Source organism: Armigeres subalbatus, chromosome 2 (assembly GCF_024139115.2).
Source record: "Armigeres subalbatus isolate Guangzhou_Male chromosome 2, GZ_Asu_2, whole genome shotgun sequence".
NCBI classification, from domain to species: Eukaryota; Metazoa; Arthropoda; class Insecta; order Diptera; family Culicidae; genus Armigeres; species Armigeres subalbatus.
This window is the reverse complement of record NC_085140.1, coordinates 254,798,379-254,804,378: the sequence shown is the minus strand read 5'-3', so window position 1 is coordinate 254,804,378 and position 6,000 is coordinate 254,798,379. Positions and strand designations below refer to the sequence as shown.

At 37.0% G+C, this 6,000-nt stretch overlaps 1 protein-coding gene across 3 annotated transcripts in view; it reads left to right on the top strand.

Moving 5' to 3' along the window:
• Positions 1-258: 258 nt before the first annotated feature.
• Positions 259-6,000, top strand: part of LOC134212094 (protein rolling stone) — a 187,835-nt gene continuing 182,093 nt past the window's right edge. The window contains exon 1 of one of the 3 annotated variants that reach the window (XM_062689625.1): positions 259-367. The gene's annotated coding sequence lies outside the window, so the exon portion shown is untranslated. Of the gene's footprint in view, positions 368-407; positions 690-6,000 lie in introns of those variants that run through there. The other 2 variants (XM_062689623.1, XM_062689624.1) reach the window with 2 other exon arrangements.

Below are 6,000 nucleotides of genomic sequence, written 5' to 3'. Positions count from 1 at the left end.
GAAAGTGACTTCTACGGTTTACCCGAACTCCCACTAATAAGCAATTCTCCAATGAACAAATTCCTTCGAAAAGTAACAGACCGAACATCCCTAATTGCAGAAAATTAGGCACCATCTCATGTACCGGGAGAACGTACCCGGAGTGCGCACCACCCAGTGAGAGCCAACCGAAACCTTCTGGCAGTAGCCGCGTTGTGCACCGAACGTACGATGGGCTCTGAACGAAGCCCTAATCTACCAGCAATGAGCCCATCCGAATCAGAGTAAAACAAACTTTCGTCGGTGCCGGATCGGAACCGTTTGGGAGGCTCGTCCTTCTGTCGTGCGCGCAGTAAAAAAAAGTCAATTTCACTATTGCGTTCAAGAGGTACGAAACAGCCAGTGTTGAAGTAACACATACCGAGTGCCGCAGGTTGAAAACCTTTCCCCCCGCAGTGCACCCTGGAACAACAGGATTTACCTCTGGCTGACGCAGACGAGCATCCTTCAAACGGGGAGTGGATTTTTCCCTGTCTTCCGCGTTGCATAGAATCCAGGCCCAGTGCAGGGATAGAAAGCGACATAAAAAACCGGGCGGTGACAGTGTGAGAAAAGTCAATAACGTTATATCATCGAGTTCCTCGTATTTCGCACCGGTCAGTGGATTTTCGCACTATTCACCAATTCTAGGAGTGTCCGCAATCTTCTTGGTAGTGTTGAGAAGTTTTTTTTTTCTCGATATTTTTTAGCATCGAAACATAGAAGGATATTGCACTTGCTGCTGTTTGGGGGAGAGTGTGTGTGGTTGGATTCCAGAATAGATGTCGAAAACACGTGCCACTCGGTGATGTGTATGATGTGATTTATTGGATTAGGATTGCTGGTGTCAGGTGATGGATGTGAAAACGACGACGGTTCATCGAAGTGCATTTGAACGCGTTATCGTCCGTGCGGAAGAAAAAATACATACAAGTGTAGAAGCATTTCGACTGGATACCTAAGGATAATTTTGCAAAATCACACTGAAGATGAACTAACGACTTGTATGGCACTACATAGAATTAGTCCAGCAAGCAATAAAAAAAAATCGATCCAACTAGCAGAACGTAGTGTTGATTAAACCAAAAATATATTCCAACCTTTAATTGCTGTTGGTTCTTCATTATTAGCAGTTTTCCTTGAGTTTAATCCCACGTTTGCCTAATGTTTTTTTATAGTCCATCTTTCATTTTAAATGTATTTAATTTATTATGTGTAACAGTTCAATACGCAAACTAATACGCTTGGTATTAAACGTACGAATTCCACACGTAGATGCTGTAGGCATAGAGGACAAAACAGGATTATAGCAAAGGTAAAACGCCCTATCTTCCATAAGAAAAAATCTTGCTGTTCCTATAATTTCTACAACATAATATGATCCATTACACTCGTGTAGTGCCAGATAGTTTTCTATGATTATTTTGGAATGCCAATATTATTTTATGAACTTTATTCTACTATTGCACGATTCTTCCTCATGCATCCTTGAATAAAAAGTAATAAATTTATTAAATAGACAATAAAATCCCCCAAGTACATTAATTTTTCCCCCTTAATCCCTATTTAAATAATAGAAGATAGACTATAACAATAAAGTAAATACTATTGCTATTTCAAAGAATGCTTTCTTTATGTTTTTAGCAGCACAAGAAAATTTACCGCAATCTGAGAGAAAAAAAAATGTGAGAAGGTAAAAATTGATCATATGTTTCGTGCCAAGCACATCTTATGATCACAAATGTAGACATAATCATAAAACTGAATTTTCATAATTTCGAGGTAATTAAGTCTGAGCTATACTGTTTTTAACTAATCTGTGATCTATCAAGAAAAAAAAATGTCAAATTACAGTTTTGCTGTCACAGCACATAATTGCTTGATCGCCAGCGGACGGACTTACCTTGTCCTTGGATTTTATACTCATATCATTTTAAAGAGATAGAATTCAGGTGACTTTCATATGAAATATTACACATCATATATATTTCATTAAAAACTTTTTGGCTGCGCCGCTATATAAAACTAATGAGTATGGTCTTCCAATTACAATCCGGAAACTCTCTGAGCATTTTCGGAAGGTACAGGCGATTTATCGACTTCTAGTGAGCAATTGCATTCTTCTTCATTTCTCCAGCATTTTGTTTAGTGGAATGCTGTCATCTGCTTATATAAGCATAGTTAGTGCTGTTCTGAATTGTAACTCAATGTGTAAAGTAGCTTATGCTGATCTATGTTGTATTCGGCGAATGTGCTTTCTTCGATGACGTTGTGCTTTTTACAATGCATTGTAATGATTCAGTTAGTTTGAATTAAAATTCAATGTAAACTTTGTTTATATATATATATATATATATATATATATATATATATATATATATATATATATATATATCTTTATTAGTGAGACTTTCAGCCCAGGCCTGGCTCGTCTCGTACTGTAAACTTTATTTGGTTTTGACTTTACCTTTAGGTTTCAAATATTTTCCTAAGAAGTGGATAATCCTGATGAAATCAAAAGAAACGTGAACGAGAACATATGAAATGTTTTATTTTAATTTATAGTATTCTAATAAATCAGCGACGATCTTGCATTATATCGGTTGGAACTAGAGCTGCGCGCTGCCACGATTTTTATGCGCCGCCACCGCTACCATTTTTGACCGGCGCGCCGCTGCAATTTTTTGACCATGCTGCCGGAGAATTTTGGGCGCGCCGTTGCATTAATTTAAGTGCCGTAGCCTGGGGTTGTTTTTGGGAGTTCATCCTCCTCCCCTAATTTGTTCGTAGAAAATGTCCATTCAAACCCTTATACATTTGTGCCATAAAATGGTTCGATACACGATCAGCATAGCATTTCTGCAATGACAAAACCACCATTGAGCCATTTCACACATAATATATCTAGAAATATTTTTGAGCACCCTTTTACATAACAGAACCTTTTTACAATACATAAATTTCTTCTCCCGGAATTCTGGAAAATTCATTCCTGGGATCTTGAAATTCTGGGAACTATGCCACCAGCGATTCTTTCTGCAGAAGTTCTGGGGATTCAAGACTCGGGAGAATTCCCACACTAATAATTTTGAGGAATTGCTCCGTTAAGAATTTTGGATTTTCTAATTGTAAGAAAATCTCTTCCAGGAATACAGGGTTATACCTTCTCTTGGAGTTTTTAAGAATTCCTACCCAGGAGTATGTGTATCCCTTCAGAAATTATGGAAAATTCTTCCTCCAAGGATTTCAGAAAACTTTGGCCCCCTGCAGACAGTCATTTTTCTTTAATTCTGATCAATTCTTCTAGGACTCTAAGAAATTCCTGGAAAATGCCTCCATTCAGGACTCATGGGGAATTATTCCCCCCAAAAAAAAACCTAAGGCAACAACCACCCTCACCCCTCAACCCAGATATTCCTTTTTGTAAAACTCTCTGGAAATTTGTCCCAGATATTTTGGAAATCTTCTTTTTCAGGAATTCTAGGAACTCGTTATACAAGAATTGTGGAATACTTAAGTGAATAACAGCAAACATGATTTTTGCCGAAAGCTCAGTAAAAGTGACGTTCCGGTTGCTGAGCTACGGTAAATATTTTGCTGAAAATCAATAATATACGAAATTTTGCCGATTTTGCCGAGTTTGATAGTATTTTTGGAGGATTTCTCCCTCAGAAGCACTGGGATAATCCAATTTCAACGCAGTCTCTTTGATTTCAATCCATCACCAGCTGTTCTAAAACGACTTTTCGTAGCATACTTTCGAGGTACAAATGAACTCAAAAACTGAAGATGGCAATGTCCCATTTTATTGTATTGATGTGTTTCTTATGTATTCTGATTGCTGTATTAAGAGCATATTTTATCCATGTTTGTATAATAATTAGATTTAGGGGACATTTTTATCATTATAGTCATTGAGACATCAGAAATAAAAAAAGAAGAAATAAATGTAATAATACCTAAATAAATAAATATTTTTCTCACAAGAAGTCCATCTTCAAAAATTCTCCTGAATACTCATCTCCTGAATTTTACCCATCCAAATGTCAGGGCCATTCCTCTCGCACGAATTTTGTGGAATCCCTCCCCCAGAAATTAAGATTAAGAAGGAATTCAGGAATTAGGGAATTTGGAGGAAATTATCCTCCGATGATCCCGGCGAATAATTCATTCTAAAAATTCTAGATCATTCTCTCTCTAACAACTCTGGGGAATTTCTCACTCGCGAATTATGAGGAAATCGGCTCCTATGAGTTATAGGAAATTTCTTCTCCTTGTATTCTGGGCAATTCCTTCGATAGGCCTCCTAAAAAGTTCCTTCTACAAGGATTCCTGTGAAATTGTAGGGGGAGGGTGGTTTATTTATACTCCAAGTTTTTAATTCACTCCAAGAATACCTTATCTAGTTATGGATTGCTCTTAAGTATAGGGAAGAACCGACAAAACGTACACCGTACCATGACATGGATCCAGTCACCTTCTGCAAGGCCTTGCTTTGTGGCCACAAGGCTAAGGAAGGCACAATTCCGGGTTTTTGATAGTATTTTCACTGGGAATTACAAATCCTTCCTGACGAACAGCTAAAAAAAATCATGAATAAATTCCTGGAGAGATAGTTAAGAAATTCCTGAAGAGTCTGAAAGAGTCTGAAGGATTATTTAACAGCGTACAATAAAAATTATGTTCATTGCCAGAAATGCACGAAAGATGCAAATAATATTCCAAAAAAAGTATTATTCGTCAACACCGACGTTAACAATCGCGCCGATCCGAACTACCGCCGTGAGCAACCATGGCGTGGCGCTTACTAAGCGTTAGAAAATTACATTCCCGCCGCCGCCGGTTCAACGTAGATCGGCGCACACAGGTCTAGTTGGAACTAGTATGTTTAAACATTAAATATTCGCGAAAATTGGAACACGATTAGAGAGTCCCATTTCCGACCTTTTCTCTTGCCCCGGGATTCAGGAAAAAATATCGCTTGTCCCGGGAAATTCCGGGATCCCGGGATTTCTTGTAATAATAATTAAAATGAAATCCTTATAAGAATTGTATTTTATTTTGCTTATTTCATCTGACTGTGTCGTCTACATGAAAACTTTAAACTAAAGGTCAGTTGATAAAATATCTGTTTAGCCGTGTTACAATTTTGATGTATAAGAAGTTTGCATTGTACTTTCAACATGTAATCACACTATAGACCACAAATCGCAACTGCACAAATCTCAAATAATACAGTACTCAGTGCTTATTTAAGAGTTATTACGAGGCATCTCTCCTCTAAAATTGGCATTTGTTGCAAATTCCTAATCGATTCAACAAGACTCAGGAACTCAACAAGACTTATATGGAACATGTCCATGTTTTAACAAAAAAACGAGCCTCTATTCCTTGAAAAAGGTTAAATATAAAACCGAAACCGTCGTATGTAAAGGCAAACTCGTTTTTGCTGCTTTTACAGACTGCCAAGGCTGAAATAAAATCCCTAAAGCTAATTTATAGGAATAAAATATTTTGTCAAAATTTAGTTTATAATATAAAACATGTTTTTATATATCTTTATTAAGGAGACTTTCAGCCCTAGGCTGGCTCGTCTTGGTATATAAAACATCATTTTGTACTAAGCTTTAAAATTCAATTTCAAATGAAAAATCTTGTACGAACTGAGGATTAAATCCAAACCCGTAAATTGCTTGATTTTTATATCTGCGCGATGCAGGTAAGGTTGTTTTACTATTTCAAAACTGTTTGCCCTTTTTTCTTGATAATAAATAGTTGAAAATCTGTATTTTTAGAACAATACAATGAAGCCTTGACTCTTTCTTGACCGAGTGTTCCAAAAAAATTTTTTTTTAATCTTCATGAGTGATTCGTGATTGTTCCGGGAATACCAGGATTTTCGGGATTGTTTCGGGAAATCCCGAGATTTTTTTGTAAAGGAGTGGACACTCTAAACACGATCTATTGCGTGTCATTTTACTT